We start from the raw sequence: 20709 nt of genomic DNA, 5'->3' as shown, positions 1-20709 counted from the left end.
TTATGCAGTGTGGCAGGCATTTCCTTCAACTGTTTCTAATGCATCTTGCAGCTTCATGTGCTGGCTGCCGTTCGGCCACCAGGAACATCCGCAGCCTCGAAAAAAGTACCAGCTGCTTCAAGAGCGCATCCAGAAACTTAAGCAGTCCGCACAACGACGTCGCCAGAGGCACTTGGCCGAGATAGTATAAGCACATATGTATCGTATCAGATGCTTCACTGGGTCGCTTTGGGACGTTAAACCCCACAAACCAAACCAACCAGATGCTGCACTGGTTGAAACTCAGCAGCGTTAAACGCTGTGGTTTCCTTTGCAGCAGCTACAACAAAGCATTTAATCTTAAACTTCACTTTCATCCCAAAAGGGCTATAGATAATTTGGACAGCTTTTCATGTGAACATAAGTCGGGATCGACACTGCAACTCTGGTTGAAGGTGTGTTCTCTTGAAAATAGGTTTTTTTTCCTAAATATTTGAACAAGTAAGAAGCAAAGAGCTTCGTTTTCGGCACCCGGGCGTGCATGCACTAAAATGTTTGATGATATTTACATTCAGAAAAAGTCCTGCAACACACCTTTCGATACGTTTGAAGGCCTTGTGGAATACTGTGCCATGCAGGGGCGGAATCTTTGCGATAAGGCACTGCTGTTTATGGCTAGAGGCATTGGAGTATAATGGGAACAGCTTCTTGCTTATTTTTGGTGCGAGTGAAGGCCTTTTTAAGGCTTTTATTGAGACTTGTGTCTAGAGACAATATCGGTCAAGCCATTTCTTTGATCCATCCTTGATGAAAAAGTACAAAATTATTGGCAGTGTGCAGCGCGGTGCTGTATATGATGAAATGTTTTCCTTCCTCACATGAGTTAGGCTTCATTGGTTTGCGAGGCAAAGGAAAGTCAAATTTTGTTACGTGGCTGCTCATGCGAAAGTAGCACACAGGCACAAAGGCTAAGTATTTGGGTCTGTATTCAGATGTCCGACATTTTATTGCGCTTTTAGTGAAGGGTTGTTTTGTGGCATACATATATTCCAGTTGCGTAATATATAGGTTGATGGGAATCTTATTGCCTTGGCATGATGTGTGCAAGCTGACTGCTATTTGTAAACAGGTCATTTCACCAATTACAATACGCTTTCATGTAATAGTCTATTGGTACAGAGTGCTGCCATTAATTACCGTGGAGGCTCCCACGCGTTCGTTTCCATGCGGGTTTTCCTTTAATTGTATCCCCTGATTCTGTGGGCACATAGCTGTGCACAATTTAACTTGTAAATAACTATACACACGAAAAAAAGGTGTGTTAACAGTACACGCTTCGTTATGTGTGTTTTTCATCTTCAAGCTTGGCCGTACTGCTGATGCGACAAACTATTTTGTGTTATTACTGGAGCTGTATATTCCATCTTGTTCCGTGTGCCTTCTGTTCCATTTACTGCACCATGTTGCTACTTGATCACGTCCGAGAGCGGACATTAAACTGCTGTTTCTTCTCCGATTCTCCATTTTGTCTTTTTGTTTTTCGTGGTGTGCAAGCCCTTCGGCGCATTTGTCACTCATCAGGCCAGTACATGCCCGAAGAGTGAATGCGGATGTAACTAGCAGTGTAAAGCTGCACGCTTTTTTTTACATCACTCGCACAGAAAGGCAAGGCCAACGACGACGGAGACTGAACGATGCTTGGACAAGTCGGCAAAGAATAGACCCTGTTCAACAATAAGAGCTGCCTTAAATTGGTTGTCAAATTTTCTGCCAAACTAAATTTCCGCAACAATTACGGGTTTAATTTTTTGCCGACTTGGCCGAGCATAGTTCAGTCTTCGTCGTCGTTAGCCTTGTCTTTCGCGTCTACGCGAAAACAAATGACAAGGAGATGTTTTTGCCCTGGACGGTGAATTGTTGTCGGCGTAGCGTGTCCGAGACAATTGATCATTGCTTTATTCTGTGTCGAGATGCTGTATTTTTTTGGGGCATACTACAACGATTTCTTAAGAAGGACATTGAAATTACACCGTATACTATTAGATTTTGGCCTGTTGACAAAAACTCTGTAGTACCGTATGATTTATTTGTGCTGATGGGACTATTCAGTCGCCAAATTCCGTGTTTCTTAAGCAGTGTGCTTTGGTGAGAAGTGTATATGCTGCATGCGAAAAACTTCCAAACTGGCTGCCGTATCAAGATGCATGTGTGTGCCTCCCTGAATTTTGATGTTTCCATGGTGCTTAAGTGTCGGGTTAGGGATATGGCGGGCTCGTATCAAGCAGCCCGGTAACTTGAGATAGGAACAAGTTTGAGCAATTGTAGTTTTTTATTTTTTTCACGGAAGTTTTCCCATGCAACAAAAGAAAAAAATCGGGGCGTGGCGCAGTTGGCTAAAGCGCTGGGACGGGGATCCAAGGGATGGAGGTTCGATTCCCGGTGGAGACAAGATTTATTTATTTATTTTAGTGCGTAGCACTACTAGCCGCAATCACGGATTTCGCCAATGTCTATCCGAAGCCGCTCACTCTCTCTCTTCGTGAACTTGAAGTGGAGAAAGAGAAGGTAGCTACGCGCGCCTCGCGCGGCTCAGCATTGAGGAGGCGGAGCGGCCGCACAGCTGTAGCAGAAGCATCTCTTTCTCTCTGTCCATCCGTCTCTCCATGAACTTGAAAATGAGGAAGAGAAAGTGGTGACGTCCGTATCACGCGAGGGGCGTGTCAGTTGCGGACGTGGCGGCCGTCACTGGACAGCGTTGCACAAGCGTGTGTAACTAGCACGAAGTCGTGTGTCGATCCCCTCGCATCAGTCACTCCTCAGCCCAGCTTTCACGGACAGCAGACGTGCACGCGCGCTGCTCCCTGGACCTCAGCTCCGAGCCGCGTCGTAAAGCCTCCGCACCTTAACTGGCGCTCTCCTTCAAGCGCGTTTCCCTCTTTCTTCCCTCTTTCTCTCCCCCTATGAGGACCTCTCCCCACCCAAGGAAGACCTTGATCCCACGCCAGATCTTTCGGCCGCAGAGCAGTGCATTGTAAGTTATTGTAGGGAGGTGTTGGGTTCGACTTGTCTGGTATTAGGACAGTTGGCGCCAAACCGATGGAATTATGGGAAGAGCGGCCGGTTGCTGCAGGACAGAGTGTGTGCGCGTGTTTACAAGCCGGCATCCCTTTCGTCGTAGCGTATCGGTCGCGCGCACGTGTTCCCTTCGACGGTCCGTTTCCCGTTCCTCTGATGGTCCGGAAGCGGTCGGCGCCCCTTTTGCGGTCGCGCAACCGCCGCCGCCCGCTTCGGTCAGGCGACAGACCTCTGCCTTGGTAAACGGCGTCAAAAGAATTGGGGCGACAGAACCGGGGAGCCGGAGTCTCATGACAGTCGGCGGAGACGTGGCCGTTTGGACGCTCAAGTTTGCGCTGACAGCGGGCAAGCATAGATCTTCTTCGTCGGCCCCGAAGAATTTCCATTCCAAGGAGGGATGATACATCAATCGACCAGCGTCCACCTTATCGTGGGCAGATTTTCCTCAACCAATTTGATTGGTTAATTAGGAAGCAGCAAAATTTCTTCTCGCAATGAAATAGCGAATTTATTCCATTTTAAACGATTATCTATCCTGCCAACAAGCAGAAAACGACTTATATGCACTGAGAAGGCTTTAGATTTTGCATAAGATAAAATGTAACTAATATTAGCAAAATTGAATTTTTGACGCCTACTCCTTAAGGTGATGGCCTGTGGCAAACTACAAAATAAAAACTTGCCCTCAGTTCTATATTTATTATTACATTTTTGTTCCCTATAAAGCAATACGTTTAGTGCTTGATATTTATGAACAAAGGATTGTATTTAAGTGTTTTCAATGAAAATCCAAGATGCCGTTGTCTTTTAAATTCCAATTCAATGTGTCCATTTTTGAGTTTTCAATGTTGGCCAAATTGGAAGTTAGGTGGGGAAAGAACGAAATTCGAGAGCTGCATATATTTGTCGGAACAAGGCCTGCATGGTGCAGAAAAACGTCTCAACATCAACAACGTTTGCTTCGGGCCAGAATTGGCCATTTTAAGTACAAGCGCTCAGTTTTATATCTATGTTTATATTTTAGACAATATTACGAAGCACACTTTTAGTCCATACTATTTCTGAGATATTAGGAATTGTTGAGGGAGATTTAATAAAAATCGAAAATGGTATTTTTTTTTTGTAAATTGGAATCAAACTGGTCGCTTTCTTGCCCTTTTTAAAATTTTCCCGAATGTGATTTATCGTGGAGAAAACACCTAATGAGCCTCAAGCCGCCTGAAATTGAGAAAATATAACCTGCACAAAAAATACAAAAACCTTTAGTGACAACAATTTAATGCTTCGTGCCCTAGTATCTCAGTTCACTTCCGTAAACGATAGCCACTCACCCCTCACCATTGTAACATCAGGGGTCCATGAAGGCGCTAGACTCCCTTGTAGCATAAACTCGTATTTACGGTTTTTTGCAGATGATTGTGTCATATACAGGGTAAGTGGGGCGTCCAACGATTCATCTTTGCTTCAAGCCGATCTTAACACACTCGCCTCTTTCAGTAATAAGTCCCACTTTCCCTTGAACATTTACAAATGCAAATCGTTCACGAGAAAACGAACTGTGAATCAGCATCATTATAGTATTGGTTTATTTTTCGTCGACCCTGCATTATCCTATAAATATATTAGCCTCCATCTACGCCATCACTATCATGAGTAACCCACATTCAAATCATTTTCGCAGAAGCCTCACGTACACTCGGTTTTCTACGACGCAACTTGAATGCCTCATTCCCTGAAATAAAGAAACTAGCATATACATGACTTTCATTCACCTGGAATTATAATATGCGTCATCCATGTGGCACCCATCTCAAGCTTATCTCGCCGCCGACCTAGAAGCCGTACAGAATCGCGCCATTTGATTTATAACATCTTGCTATTCAAGAAACACCAGTCACAGCACTGAAACAAACCACGTTTCCATTTCATCGCTCATGTGACTCCGCATCATAGCTCGCCTCTGCATCATTCTTATTATAATCCGCACACGCAAAACTATCCCCCCCCCCCCCCCCCAACACACACAGGACGTCTAGCCGCCTGAACCATAATCATAGCATCGCTCGCATCAACTGTCGCACGTTAGCGCTAAGTTCTTTTTTCCCACACGCAATAGCACTATGAAATGCTTTGCCCAATACCATTGTATCATGCACTGATCGCAGATCATTCCGGGAAAAACTAAACGACAATTTTTCGTGCGGGCAATCTTCTCAGGCATATATCGTACTTTATACAGCCAATTGTCTTAGCTATTGTTTTTTGATGTCATGCTTTTTACTCTGTGTTTAGTCATGTGTTCATCTTTCTTTTTTTTTTCATCTTGCATTTCACTGAGCTTTGTATAATCTCCTCGAACCATTTGCCGGATGTATATTATTATTCCTTTTTATTGTTACTATTTTTTCCCCAAGTATTCTTTCTCTGTTCTGTAGTGTTCTTGTTGGTACAAAATCTTGACTTTTTTACTGAAAAAACTGAAGGAAAAATATTATTTTTAAGCTCTTCAAGAATCGAAAGTGGCAGAAATGTATTGAGCAAGGAATAATGCACAACAAAGTTTCAGTGCGCAAGCAGCAGGGCTGCAAATGTTCAACTTTTTGAAAAATGGCAAAAATGGTGTTTTCCACCTCCACTGATATACCATGCCTGATCTACGAACAAATAAGCTGTCATCCGGAAAGTGCGACGCAACGAAAATATCAGGCCATGAGCGCGATAAAACGCAAAACGCCATCACCAAATCCAAGAGAGGGGTAATTATACGTGCCGTGTATTTCCATAATCTGTTTTTTTTTTTTTTTTTTTTGAAGCATTGGTCAATTCTACGTCTTTTTTTTTTGTTCTAACTAGCAACACTATATGTAAGCAATAAACCCCTCATTCATTGCATAGGTCACGTTTTCTTCGTCAGAAACCGCCTTAAACTTGGAAACAAACTGACAATGCATGCATTTGTATGGACTCCGCCGGCCACAGATACACAAAATGCACACTGTCGGAGCGATGGTGGCTTTACATCTAGGTCGATTTCGCGAGGAATAACTGCTCTAATCTCATACAAATTTCATGGCCGTGCAATAGTAATATTGGGCAAGAAATACATAAGTTGAGCGATACATATTGGAAATAATAATAGACAAAATTTTAATGCAATGTTGAGCTTTAACGCAGTTTGCATTCATTGAAAATGTTCGCAAATTTTGTAGACACAGCTTCTCCTACGGCCAGTCTCTGAAAACCGTTTCCGAAGTCTCCTATTCGGATGCGCACCATCGCTGACATTGCTATTCCGAAGCGCTCTTATAAATAAAAAAAAAAGATTAAAAAACATTATTGACATTATTTGCAAAACCCTGTACATGTCACTGACAAGTCACAGAGATATGTACATGCCCTGTGAAGTAGCAGGGTGGACAACCGCTTCCGTACCTTAGTTGGTAGAGCACAGCACACGACGTGCGTATAGGAAATGTGTTCAGATTGAGGCATGTTATTATGTCCCTGCTTCTTGTGTAAAAGTATTTGATACCTAAAGTGATAATTTATTTACCACCTCTCGGCCTTCCAATCCCCGCCCCAGTGTAAAGAAAAAATAACCGTTCACCACGTTCTTGGCTTCAGTCGCTGTTATCTTCCGTCGTACATGTTGTCAGTGCATGGAGTGTTGCATTCTAATCTTTTACTTGTTGCGTTCCTGTATTTTATTTTCTCCAAGCAGTTTGTTGAGAGCCTCAGGGATGAGTGCGAGTTCAGACAAGCACAGCAAAACATTATGATTAATTCTGCCGCTGTGTCAGCGTATGGCCTGCCAATGGGCCGAGAGCTCGTGCCATCAAAAGAGTCGACAATGCTCCGCATCAAAGGCAACGTGCGCGCTAGTATACTCTCTTCGCGTAGTAACCATGCATGAAAGACGTGCGAACTAGTACGAGTTCCTGATGTGTTCGATGACCGATGCGGATAGGATGCATATCAATATATAAAAATTGTAGGGGGCACTTAAGCTCCGCCTTTAAGGATATGACGCGATAGCGTAGCCTACCACGATGCATATCAAGTTCCGCTTTAACCGTGCAAGCAGTATGAACGTGTCTGCGTGGCCTAAGGGCAACGTGTCTGGCTCAAAATGCAAAGTTGCTGGCAAGCCGATTCTGGCCTCGCTCTCGCATACGAAAGGAGATACCCGACTTTGCAGCTCCTGCCAGACGTAATGTATGGCAACCCTATACGTCTAGTCAGCGCAATTGCTGATGATTTTTCACTCGCAACGCCGACGCTGGATGTTCTTGTGAATGGAGTACGCAATCGCGTTAAGAGGTGTCCTGCTGAATGAAGCCCAGCTTTTAAAAAACACGGATGGTCAAAGCCTATTGAAACAAACTGACAGCTATTGACAGTAACCTGGCCTAGACTGCAGTATTTTTCGTTCGCCAAAGTTAAATAACTAGCCAAGACTAAATAAGCTAACAATTTGATTATAGGCTTCAGGAACAAAATGCTAATTAAGACGTAGAACCCGTCACGGTGACTCAGGGATTAGGGCGCTCGAGAGCTGTTTCCGAAGGACGCGGGATCGAGTCCCGGCCGCGGAGGCCGCATTTCAATGGAAGGGAAAAGCCGAGGCGCCAGTGTGCTGTGCGATGTCAGTGCACGTTAAAGATCCCCAGGTGGTCGAAATTTATGCAGCCCTCCACAACGGCGTCTCTCATAGCCTGAGTCTCCTTTGGAACCCTAGAAACCAAACCAAATTAAACCAAAGCAAAGCTAAAAAAGTTGTAGATAGTCTTGCAAAGTATTTAGCTGCGAGGGGAGACATATGTAGATTTATTTACTGGCCCTCAAAGAAGGGTATCGCGTATCGAGATACTGGCTAATTTCTCTAGCCCAGTGCACACGCAGAGAACCATAGGGGACCAGAGAAAAGCGCAGCTGTTTCCCTGGGATATGCCTCAGTGTGTAAGGGGCGCCGCTTTGACACGATACTTTTCTATGGTGCGAGTTACAATTTCATTCCGGTAAAAAAGCTGCGTAAACGCAAGCAGGGTGCAAGCATTTCAGTCATCTGTTTTCCAAATCGATGAGAGACTTCTGTATTGGCACTTTGTTATTGAAGCTAATAATTAGAAAGGTAGCTAATAAAGTTTGCAGAACTAAAAAATACTGTAAACTAAGCCACGCTACTGTCAACAACCCTCAGGAGGGTTCACTAGAAAACACGGTATACTTTCAAACCCTGGTTAAATTCAGTTGAGGACAACATGTATACATGGAGCTTAATATGACATATTGAACGCTTGTTGCGTTGGGGGTAAACGTTAGTCAATTGTTCGTTTCACGTAAGGACATATCAAGGTGAAATTTTATTAATGGTAATCATCCCGGTTACAAAATTGGATATTAAGAGAAAGGTCCCAAAGTGAGTAACTGAATAGGAAGCTTTTGTATATTCAAGAAGTTACGGATGGGACTTAAGGCTGCTTAGCGCTGTGAATGAGAAAGCCTGAAATGGATTAATAGGTAGATTAAAATGCGAAATAAAGTGGATTAAGGGGCGGATTAAGGTGGGTTTGTAGCCGTAACACGTATACTCTGCATGATTACCTATAAAACAACTGCGACCACCTAACTGCCTTTGTGACGTCACGCCGATATGTCGGGACCACATTTTCTGGACGCTGCTGCCGCCCTGTTCCGTTCCTAATATGGGGACGAATGCAGAAAGTTGCCCAGAAATGATCAAATCATAGTAATCAGTAACATAAAGTGAAAGCGTTGTGCCTATAGCAAAGGAACGCGAAAAGTGGTCCCGAAAAATCGGCCTCAGAGGTACGTCGTTAGGATATCTGACATGGTCGCGGTGGCCCTATAGATAGTCATTGCAATATATTTACAAGACTGATGTTAATTCACCTTAATCAGCCCTTAATCAACGTTAAATATTTCGCATTCACAGCATGTAAAAAGTCTTAATTGCCTTCTGTGACTATGTGATCAGCAGTTATCAATCCTCAATTACCAGCGGATGTCACAATGATTTAATTTGCTTGGTTTTATGGGGTTTAAAGTCCTAAAGCGACCCAGGTTATAACAGAAGCCATAGTGGAGGACTCCGGAAATTTCGACCACCTTGTGTTCTTTAACATGCACTGATATCGCATAACACACGGGCGCCATGCTTTTCGCCTCCACCGAAAAGCGGCAGCCGCGGTCAGGATTCGATTCCGCATCCTTGGGCACAGAAGTCGAGCATCCTAACAACGGCATTACCGCGGCGGGGTGGACGTCACAATGCGTGCGTGAAACGAGGCATTTTCTGAGTTGTTATGATTACAGATCTAAAATTGTGCAATTGACTTCTGTACAATGATCCGATGATATGTCCTTATACATGTCCTACATTACCTGCAATGAATAACGTTTCAACACGGGCGTTAGTTGGGATTAAACTCCCTTCACACTAATTTAGAATGGGTTCGGCAGTAGCTGGAGTGAACCAATGAGAGCAGCGTCAGCCACCTGGCCGTTAAATGGTGCGTGATGTGGCGCTGGGCTGAGGATGAAGCTCAGAATTATAGACGACCGTTGCTTCAGGAATGCATTAAAATGATTTTTTGTTTGCTTTGTATGCGTTCATGTACGCCCCCTCGACTCTTCGCAATCCATCCAATTCTCTAGCCTTGTCTGCTTTTCCTACTTCCGTCTTCAGAGCCCTTTCTTCTCACAGTGGAGAGGGAAACTTGCCCCTCTTCCCTGTGCTATCTGTCAACCAAGGCTTCAGACGGACGAGTTCTGAGACATGGGACGACTAATGTTAACTGATCAATACTAGTTCTGTAAGACAGTTTCGTTATACAAGAACATGATGAGAAAAAGTGCGTTACGCTGACTCCAGAAAGAGACGCGGCAACACGGCAGCCGATATGGTGTCGCGTCACTTATTCTTTCGTGCCCGTGTCAACGTGCTGCTTTCCTTGTCATTATCTCGAATCTGCATCGTCTAGATCACACTGCTGTCGAGTGATTACACACTTACCGGTCAAGGCGTTTCTGCAGAGCACACCTCGTCGCCCCTGAATCTGGCCCACCTCAGCGCGCTTGCATTCGTGCGGGTCGAGTAGTCATACTTTTTCCATTTGTGCAGCTGCACCCGCACCCTTATCGGCCGCTGCCGAGATTGAAAAGAAAAGGAATTTGCTGTGACCTTGTTGCCGACGCCAGAGGGCTGAGACTTCACTTCTGCGTTTCAGATAACTAAGCCGGTAGTGCTGACAATTGATTATTCTCGCACGCTATATATAAAGTGGCTATCTTTATCATTGTTTGGATATCAGAGCAAGTCGCTAGAACCTTTGTCTTTTAGTGTCAGCGGTCAGCGCATCAACCGAACGCGTCTTTCGGACAGTCGTCTGATCGGTCGATGAACAAACCGATATATTATTCAATGGATCGTGCATTAAATCAATTATTCAATCAATCAATCAATCAATCAATCAATCAATCAATCAATCAATCAATCAATCAATCAATCAATCAATCAATCAATCAATCAATCAATCAATCAATCAATCAATCAGTCAATCAATAAATCAATAAAAATAAATCAAAATAAGAACTTCCCAGGCCTGTTTAAGGTTTAGTTGTGCGATGTTCTTGGGCAAGGCATCGCGTGCACAACCAAGGGCCTTCGGGGCTTCCTATTGCTAAAACTTTTTCCGGTGGTCAAAAATATACCGGATCTATCTATCCCAAGGAGGTAATAAAAGAAAACTGCTGGAGTGGAGGGACCGCCCGTCGATGGATGGACGGATGGATGGACGGATGGACGGATGGATGGATGTATGGATGGATGGATGGATGGATGGATGGATGGATGGATGGATGGATGGATGGATGGATGTATGGATGGATGGATGGATGGATGGATGGATGGATGGATGGATGGATGGATGGATGGATGGATGGATGGATGGATGGATGGATGGATGGATTCAGGAGCGTCCCCTTTAAAACGGGGCGGTAGCAGTTATCATGCTCGTTTTTCCCCTATATCTTTATTATTGTTTAAGATCAGTTAACTGTACCATCATGCCATTTATTGAATTTTTGTTGCTACATTATTAAAATTATCTCCCTTTTCTGCATTTAAGCCATCAATCTTGCAATCGTTATTTGCTAGCTTCCACCGTAGGTTCATTCACCCGACCACTGGTATCTCTGCACCCAGGGACCTCAGGAAGAGTGACGGCTCCTGCATCGACTTCCGGATAGATACCATCACATTCGAGTATAAGATGTTCAATTGTCTCTATGAATTTGCCACATACTGCACAGGTGTTATCTTCATGCAATTTTTTTTTTTGTAGCTGCGTGTTCTAAGGCACTCGATTTAGCTTCAAAAAGTAGGGCACTTCCTCTTGAGTTATCAAAGAAAGCTTCCTTCCTGATCTGCCTTTTCCACTTTAAGTATAGTTCTACATTCTATTTTTTTCCAAAGAATTTATCCAATTTTCACCTTCTGTGTTTTTCACCTGTTGCTTAACGCCCTTTATTTCTTAGTCCTTCTGACCAGCATACTTACTGGTTGGTTTCCTAGTTCTTTTCCTCCCCTGTGAGTCAATGCTTTTTAGGTACAGGTATTTAAATACTCTAGCTGCCCATCTGTTACTGTCCAATTTCTTCAGGCGTTCCTCATGTAATATTTTACTCTGACCTTCCCGCGCTTCGGAAGTTGCACAACCCATATTTTCCTGTACCGCCTCATTTGTGGGTTTGCTGTGGGCACCCAGTACCAATCGTCCGATGGCTCTCTGATTTATTTGTAATGTCGCCTGTACCTCTGCTTTTAAGCACAAAACCGCATTTCCGAAAGTACGCCTGGGTACCATAATTCCTTTACAAATACCCGTCAGCACCTGATACCTATTGTATCCCCACAATGCCCTATGCTTCATTCTCCCGGCACCTATCCGCCCTTTTGCCCTAAGTGATTGCTCATGATTTTAGATGTATATCAAGCTTTCGTTTATCCATACCCTGAGATAATTTAATTATAATCTGCCGCTCTGGGTATTTCATGATCTTTTATTTTAAGACCCTGATTAGTTGAGCCGTTGAAAATCATCAGACCCGACTTAACTGTGCTAGAATTGAAGTCTCCGCAATACTTAACAAGAGTTTGCAAGTCTTCCGGGCTATCTACTAACTGCACAATATCGTCTCCATGCATTAAACCGGGAAGTCGCTGCTCTACGACCTTTCCGCCTAATCTATATGACAGGTTAAAACCTAGATTACTTTCTTGTAGCCTCCATTCCATATTTATCATATAAAGCATGAACAGCAGCGGTGATGCAGGACAACCTTGTCTTAATCCTTTGCACACCTTGACAGCTTCCGCGCTTTTTATCCCTTCCCATGTAATTTCTACTTCGTTATCCCGGTATATTTCCTGTAGAAAATCTATTATATCATGACCGATACCTTCTTCTTTCAGTATGTTCTACAGGAGTTCCCTATTTCCGTTGTCGTACGCCCCATTTATGTCCAGAAAGGCTAAATACAAAGATCTGTTTTCCGCTCTATTTTGATGCATTCGGTGAGCACAAACAGGCTATCATCTGTAAGGGTCTACCATTTCTAAACTAGTTCTGAAGTTCCCCGAGTATCTTTTTACTTTATAGCCATGATTTCATCGTTAATTTCATCGCCTGCATGGCCAACCTAGATATAACAGATGCTATCGTAATCGGCCTGTAGGTCGTTATGTGCCTGCTGTTTTCTTTCCCTTTACAAATCAAATTCATGTTACTCTGCCGCCAGCTGTCCAGAATTTGCTTATTCGTTATGACTGTTTCTAAAGCTATTAACAAAGTTTACTTACTTCTTGGACCAAGTTCATTATTCTGCCTGATCAGAATTTCACCTATTCGTGTAGAGGTGCTTATGGGAATATTTTTCCCGCCTTTTTTAAGTTTAGAGTGGTCAGTTCTAAGCTGCTTTGTATCCGGCTATCTTGTGTTGCTCGCTGATTTGCGGAGATTGCCCTTTCGTCGCTCCTAAATGGCTTGGCTATAATTGATGCAATATATTTCACAGCGTTGTCTCCCTTTAAACAATTTCTCTCGTCATCTTGAACCCGTTCCTGCTTTCTTTGATTCTTTTTACCTAGCCAGCTTGTATGTTTCCAGAATTTTCTTGGTCTGCCTCTAGTGGCATCGTGGATTTGAGTCATCCAGTGATCGATGGACTGCTGTTACATGCAAATATTGTCTGCTCCCCAGTACCACCTGCATATCATGCAACCTAACTCAGACTCTTGACCGGCTCGTTGTGAATTAGAACGTAGCAATGGCATCAACAATGTGCGCCTGTGCACCCACCTTAAATAAACTCCATTTTTATAATACCAAGACATAACATGGTGTCAGAAGAGGGCCAGAAGTAACAAGAGCAGCAGCCGTCAGCTCCGCAACGCCCGTGACCGCCATGACAATTAAGTCCCTTTTTACAACTGCCACCGCCGTTCACGCCCGGCGACAACACAGCAACTGAATGGGAAGAATGGCGCGAAGCCTTTTTGATCTACGAAACCTCCACAGAATATTCAGCTGAGCCTGACGCCGCAAGAAAAGCACTTCTCCTCCATGTCTTGGGACCGTCAGCATGACGTATCCAGCAACCGCTTCCGGAGGTCTAGGCAGAAGATTCCGTGAAGGCTATCATAAAGCAAATTGATGACTTGTATATGCTGCACAAGAACGTCACTCAACCAAGCACACTATTTAACATAGTGGTGCAGCAGCCGGGTCAAACCATTGACGAATTCGTCACCACGTTGAAACTGCAGGCACGCAAATGCGACTTGTGTCTCTCATAAAACACATAAGTGCTTGATTGAGAAACTGTGACTGTGCTCCTCGCCGCCTTACCTTTCCTATCATTCTCTTCTATCTTTCTCCTTTAAACTCCTCATTCCCCTTCCCCAGTGCAGGGTAGCAAACCGGAAGCTTTCCTGGTTAACCTCTCTGCCTTCTCTATCTTTCTCTCTCTCTCTCTCTCAAATGCGACTTCGGTCAGCAAGAGAGCCGCATGATCGGCGACCGTATCAATGTACGGATCAGGAACGATGCCCTATGGGAACGACTCATGTGAGAGCCCTAACTGAACCCGAAGAAAATAATTTCAGCCCGCAAATGTACTTAAAGCTCAAAACAGCATGTTCGTGTACAGTAGAAGCCAAGCAGGGAGAGACTACTGTGAATCGCCTATCTTGCAACTAGGCTCATGAAGCGAAACAAGTCCGTCTGCATCGCACCAGCTCACATCGCATGCAGCAACAACATAAAAACTCTGTACTGCCTTCTCGTCACACGGGCTCAAGATGTGGAACCAATAATCCACCAAGGAACTGCCCAGCATATGGTAGCCACTGCTACTCTTGTGGCAAGTTTGGTCACAATGTTTTGTGTGTGATCAGGAAGTGCATGCCTCAAGAAGTGCAGTGTCGTCGTTGGGTATCCAACCAGACTCCTCTTCGGACATCCATCGAATGTGCCTTGGCATGTTGACAGTGCACAGACTTCAAGCAGCAGCAAAATGGACAGAACCAGTTAACATCAATGGGTTGAATTCTGTTTTCAAGCTCGACACAGGAGCTGATGTAGACGCCATTCATTGAAGTACGCTCAAGAGATGCCAGCAGCAGCAGCCAAATTTCACCTCTTCCATTGTGATAGTCTCAAATTCGGATGGCACATAACTGCCAATACTCAGTGAGTACAAACTGAAATCACTAGTGGAAGGCAAGATCCATACTCTGACATACCATGTCGCCGGCAAAGTTTTCCCAGTCTTAGGGGCATCTGCATGCCAAAACTCACAGCTGATCACTCATCTGAGTGGTGTGCACTTAAGCAGTAGCAAGCCGGATGCTTTCGACAAGAAAGGCTCACCACCGTGCAGCACACAAGCTACTTTAGACGCATATACTCCGATATTTTTAAGGGTATTGGTCAACTACAAGGTGTGGTCAGCATCACCCTCAACGGGAACGCAGTATACCTGGTATCGTAGCTCCCAGGAAGATTCTCCTTGCCATCTAAGGTAAATCATAAGCTTGATGACATTGAAACAAAAGGCGTCATAAAAAAAGTAACAGAACCAACAGATCGCGTGCTTCCACTCGTCATTGTTATGAAAAAGGATGGCACCTTGCTTACCGCCTGACTACTACTGTAAAGTCAGTATAGAACTCCTCGGCTACTTTGACTATCATATTCATATTCGTGATGACATTGCCCGCCATGCCCTTTAGCGCATACATCTGATTTCCGCATATGCCTAATTTCCTCTTCACCGGTTTAAGAATGCCCTCGTTCTTTAGAGCGTGCTCGATTTTCTCCATGCTATACTTCCTTACGTCGGACACTTTGCGCCTACTGATTACCTTTGATAGCTTTGTCATCCTGTCTGTTGGGTTGGAGGCTTTCATGCTTTCGGGTTCTTAATCAAATCTTTCGTCTGCTTAGATCCGGTATCTTCTCTAACTATCCTATCCCCTACTTCTATCGCACACTAAGTAATGATATCTCTGAAAGTACCGCTAATGGCTTGTAAAATAAGGCTGAATAAATCTAAGGTATAAAGCTGAATATCCATTCTGTAGCGAGATCCTGAATTCTTCTGCCTTCCCCCTTACCGCTAATTCATAGGTAAAATTCTTTATTAATATCCTTCGTTCCCTCTTCAAATCTAAACTAACTCGTGACCTTACCATCCTGTGGTTACTGCATCGCACCTTTCCGATTACCTAGCTACATCCTGCATAATGCCAGGGTTGTAACAGAGTATGAAGTAAATTTAATTTTAGTCTCTCCGTTAGGGCTTTTCCTTGTCCATTCCCGTTTATTTCGTTTGATGAAAAAGGTAATCATAATTCTTAAGGTATTGCGCTCTGCAACTAATACCCCCTCCCCCCTCCCTTACTTATAAAACCGATGCCATAGTTATTCTCTGCTTGGTTTCTCTGTTTTTCCCCTAACTTGGTATAGGAGTCGCCCATTAGTACAATGTACTGCGTATTTACCTTCCCTATTGTTGATTCTACAGCTTCGTAGAAGCTTTAGACTTCCTGGCCATCATGAATACATGTAGGCGCGCAGGCCTGTAACATCTTCAGTTAATACCGCTTACTAAGCAAAATTATGATGTGTGCCACCCTCTCAATAATGCTTAATAATTTATCTATATCACCAGCTGTATCCTTATTGACAAGGAACCGTATCTCAGTGAATAATTACTTTCTTATTACGAACCCTACGCCTAGTTCTTGTCTCTCCGGTAAGCCTCGATGGCACAGTACATGCCTGCCATTATACGCATCATTTGGCCTCCTAACCTCACTAAGCCCTATGATATCGCATTTCATGCCCGCTAGTTCCTCAAAGAGCACTGATAGATTAGTCTCAGTGGCTAGGGTTCTAGCATTAAACGTTGCCAGGGTCAGTTCCCAATGGCGGCCTGTCGCGAGGCAGATATTAGGACCATTTGCTGCGTTACAGGACTGACCAACGCCGTGTTTAGTTGCTCCGCAGCGGCTGGGGACTGAGGGACAGGGGTTTGTTGGAGTAATCATAGTAGGTAGCGGCCTATTACTATACCATGGTGGCCAAATCCTGTTCTGGTGAGGGAGCGCGTTTCCGGAGGTGTTCACCGGCATCAGGTCGTATCCTCAAACCCTTTTATGAAATTCCATAGACACGCGGATGTTTTTTTTTAACCGGCGATGAAAATTTTGTAGACCGCCGTGAGCACAAACTATCCTGCCGTGTGACTGTTAAGCCGACTGAGTCGCAGGACCCAGAGTCGAACCAGGCCGCGTTTCAATGGAGGCGAGAAGCAGGGCGCCCGTGTGAGGTCAATGAACCCCAAGGGGTCAAAATTAAAGTCAATAGACTCTGAAAGTATCGCAGCTGCTTGCTCTTCGCCGCCGCGTCGTTTATTGGCCAGTTACGATCACGTGGTTTGGCGCCGGCATGAATGGTCCATTCAATCGAGTGTTGCGCGGCGCTTCCGCGGCGGCTGTCCCGCGTGCTTGAAGTAGTTTTAAGCAGTGTCGCTCGATGTGCTAAAACACTCACAACATCGTTTATATGACTTGCAAAGGATGCCGAATCGTAGTGGCCTCAGGCGCAGCAGCACAAGATTGCGAGCAAACGAAAGTCTGCGTGAGTGCATCGCATGCGTCGCGACAAGTTTGTTCTAACGGCACCCGGCCATATATGTAAGGTAGGTGCCGTGCGAAATTGTCGCCTGTAGCGTAAGCCAGTGTTTCAGTTTATCCCGCATTTTACCGTCTGGATGTTACCAACGGCTCCTCATAAAAATCGTTCTGTCGGCGTTCTTATATTTAACAGCTGCGTTTTCTGATACGCTCTTTCTCGAATTTTTATTTTTTTCTCGACAGTGATATCGCCAGCTGAAGCTCGTAACTAAATCTGCACTTTGTAATACATGTTTCTCATGTGGATGGCTGCTCCCTTTTAATGAGTATTCCCGCTCAGAGTCAATGTATCCTAGGAAAAGAATTTTATATAGCGGTACATTTCAGCGTAATGTACTATATATCTTAATGTGCAAACGCGTAACGCACATCTGCACGTTTCTAAGAAATTATGTTTAATTCCCTGCCATTGTTCTTTCTTATTGGCAGGACCAATTCGCTACCAACCAATACGTTAATTTTCCGCGCTAACAGAAAAGAAAGTTGAAGCAGGATGCAGTTACTGTAGCATTTTCTCTTATGAACTTAAAAGCAAACGGAATCCGTGGTTTTGTAGCGGAACCCTAAGGCACTTGTGCGCCTCTACCGCAAACGCGCTGCATTGTGCGTGAACACCCGAGTGAGCTCCAATTTTTGGTATCTTGTGAAATGCTTAGCCTTAAAATTAACGCCTTCGCTGATAGTTTACTTCCGTTTTTTTTTTTCTGTGGTCCTATTACGTTAGCCAGCAGCAATCACTGAAAGTGAATAACCTCCAACCAATTCTAGAACAAGTCGTCGTGAGCCGAGTTTAATTGAACTGAAGGCGCGTTTGACCGCGTAAGTTGGAACGATGGCTTTGCGTCCCAGCGTCCTCTTGCAGCTGCTTCCCACAGAGGGAAGAAACAGGTAGAAAAAGTGAGCCTAACGTTTTTCTACGCATCCCATTTGTAAGCAGGGCTATTGCGAGCTTATCAAGGTGGCACGTTACAGCCAGGTGCCTTCGCGCTGCTCTTATTCATTCATTAGTCATTCACGCTGCTTTTAAAGCAAACATGATACGATACTGGCCCGCTTCTTAAGTTGTGGAATATAGATTTGAGCGCATGCCCTAAGATTAAAAACAACAACAAAAAAAAAAAACTTTACAGCTTACCCAGCTGTTGTGCGGCGTTTTGAAGTCTTTCCCGAATCCTCACCAGAATCAGGAATGCTTTACTAAATCCTCATTCAAAGCAACGTTCAATTTTCATTTACCAATATTTTTATCCGCTTTTTATTGTACGAGAACGAACAATACGCCGGTTGAGAAGAACATAACACGCGCTATGTCGGCGTTTCCTTCGCCTAGCCGAGAGTGCGCTCGCCACGCTGGAACATTTCTGGCAGGGACAACACCTCAATGCTGACCGCACGCGGCCCGCTGGCTGCAGTGCTTCCAGGCTTTCCACTGACATTAGTCGAAATTATTCAGAAGCATCCGCTACGGCGTCCTTAATTAAACTGAGTCTTCTCTGCCCGCATCTCCCTCAAGCACCAATAAAATGTATTATCCAAATCAGTTTATAAATTTCGTAGAGTTTCATTCTCGTCGTCGCTGCAGCACAAGACATTTCGGGATCACACACTTGCGAAACCGCGCGACCAGAGCAGGCTACATTGTGCACACGAGCGCGATAGTGAGACAGCGGCGCGGACGTGTCACGTGCTCTTTTGGGAACTTTCGTATGATAGCGAAGGGCATCTAAGATACTGCAAGCCTGAAAGGCCCAAGCAGGAGAACCATAAAGCACTTCCAAAAAACAAACAAACAAAAAAGAAAAGCTTACAATAAATTTAGCAAGAACAAACAAAAAACATTTCGGGACAGCTACAAGTAAGGAAATGTTCATTCACTGTCCTGTTAAAGTTAAAAGCTCGGAAATCAATTCAGGAAGCAAATTTGACTCGCAGAGGGTCTTAGGGATGTAACTTGTACTTGAACAGGTTTCTTGCGAAAATTGGCTGTGCTTTGTTTTCCTTGTGTATCATTCCATAGTGGAAGGCTGAATAAAATAAAAAGATAAAGTAGTATCTTCTTCTTGTCACACTCAAAAGGAAAGTATATAACAGCTGCACCTTCCAGTACTCACCTTGAGCCAGAGACGTGGAGGCTACGTAAAAAAGTTCAACTTAAACTGAGGACCACTCAAAGAGCCACGGAACGATAACTGCTAGGTGTGACGTTAAGGGACAGGAAGTATGCTGAATGGCCCAAGTAACAAACATACGTTAATGACATTATAGGCACAGGACCGGGTTTATTGGAGGGATATAAGAGGTCGTTGCCCTCCAGGGGGAGTAGTCAGGCTGATGATGATTTCTTGTGAAAAGGTCTTACCGAACAGTAAGTTTCATTTTCTTACGGTGTGCTGAAACAAGCAGAATTTAATTTTTAATCGTTAGGCTTGTAAGCAAATAAAATATGCACTGCAAGTGTAAAATAACTGTGATCGCCTTTATTTGAATGTGTTCAAGATAATTTATGTCCTTTTTGCGCGCAGCTTAAAGATTGTTCAAGAATTTCATCATCAAAAATTCGAACACCAGATTAGGGCTTCTACGTGCCCCTTGAAAAAACCTGTGAGTTCCCGAAGATACGGGGGTGCTCTTAGGTTGTATTGCGCAGCTTATCTAACTGCTGCCTCTACACTTTCTGGATGGCGCTTTCGTGGGGTATGCTTCGCGACAATCGAGTCGCGGCACCATCTGCGCTTTCATGAGGAGGTTGGTGCATCACGACTGTGGTACTTGATACGCCTTCGTACAATGGCTACAGCGGTGATGCTTCTGGAAGCGAGTCCACGTCGTAGGATAAAATCACCAGATGAGTATGGGCGTGAGACACTTGAATCAGAGCTCCAAGTCAAAAAGATGCGCAGGTAGACATAAAACTACTTGTTCCCTAGCGCCTTCGCTCATGAAAACTGACTTTGTTGTGTCAAATGAAATGAACAGCGCATCCTCACCTAGGGAGTTCTTTTTTCTTGGGAAGAAAAAAAGGGGGGAGGACACAACGGGAATATTTACTTTTGTTGATGAGGAGACTACAGGATTTATTTTACTAAATGGGGGGCTTTGTTAATTAAATACTCTGAGGGAAAACTTCGGGGATGATTAGGTATGCGTAGCGCTAATGTGATTACACTGCTGCATGAGCATTTATCACTGTTGCTAATTAACGATCTGAATTTGTTGCCAATTAGCAGTCATCACTAGTAGTGCTACGTGGTACTAAGTAGCAGGGCTAAATAGTAGTACTGCTTAATACTACGGGATAGTAGAGGTAAGAAGCAGTGCTATTAGGAGGGCTGCTTCATGTTCTCTTTAGTGGTCTTAATTTTAAGTGTATT

At 44.2% G+C, this 20709-nt stretch overlaps 1 protein-coding gene across 1 annotated transcript in view; it reads right to left on the bottom strand.

Moving 5' to 3' along the window:
• The window catches only part of LOC146197716 (3-hydroxyanthranilate 3,4-dioxygenase-like), a 57105-nt gene extending 46906 nt beyond the window's left edge, over positions 1-10199 (bottom strand). Inside the window, exon 1 of the mRNA XM_084599631.1 lies at positions 10091-10199. The gene's annotated coding sequence lies outside the window, so the exon portion shown is untranslated. The remainder of the gene's footprint in view (positions 1-10090) is intronic.
• Positions 10200-20709: the final 10510 nt, after the last annotated feature.

This window comes from Amblyomma maculatum, chromosome 3 (genome assembly GCF_055883805.1).
Source record: "Amblyomma maculatum isolate TAMU_Amacu chromosome 3, ASM5588380v1, whole genome shotgun sequence".
In the NCBI taxonomy this organism is placed as follows: domain Eukaryota; kingdom Metazoa; phylum Arthropoda; class Arachnida; order Ixodida; family Ixodidae; genus Amblyomma; species Amblyomma maculatum.
Note: the sequence above shows the minus strand (reverse complement) of the source record. Positions and strands in the feature narration are given on the sequence as shown.